At 38.4% G+C, this 336-nt stretch overlaps 1 long non-coding RNA gene across 1 annotated transcript; it reads right to left on the minus strand.

Moving 5' to 3' along the window:
• Positions 1–56: 56 nt before the first annotated feature.
• Positions 57–330, minus strand: LOC106322384. The gene is made up of 2 exons (XR_001266391.1): positions 226–330; positions 57–126 (listed from the first exon to the last, which is right to left on the minus strand). It is a non-coding gene; the product is annotated as an uncharacterized LOC106322384 (long non-coding RNA).
• Between the last annotated feature and the right edge of the window lie 6 nt (positions 331–336).

The following is a 336-nucleotide window of genomic DNA, read 5'->3' on the forward strand; positions in this document are numbered from 1 at the left end:
TTTCTTAACACACAGGGAAGCAATATTTGCCAAATATTGCCTCCTAGTCACGTTTGTCGTGTCTGACCAAAGATCTTCCAGATCTATAATCGGGTAGATGGATCTGAATGGATCTTCAAAAAACCCCTAAAAAAATCAAAAATCAAAAAACGAAAAGGTTAAAAAATATTTAGAGTCATTTCATTTCATTCTGTGGATAACAACAAAGAAGGATCATAACATTACCCTATTCTTAAAGGCCTTGGTTTTATAGTCGCGGAAGTCTTGGTACGCCTTGTCGTCGGGGAAACCTTCACGGCCGTCAGGATCGAATTCCAATTCGTAACCATCGTAACT

Source organism: Brassica oleracea, unplaced genomic scaffold (genome assembly GCF_000695525.1).
Source record: "Brassica oleracea var. oleracea cultivar TO1000 unplaced genomic scaffold, BOL UnpScaffold20460, whole genome shotgun sequence".
Lineage (NCBI taxonomy): Eukaryota > Viridiplantae > Streptophyta > Magnoliopsida > Brassicales > Brassicaceae > Brassica > Brassica oleracea.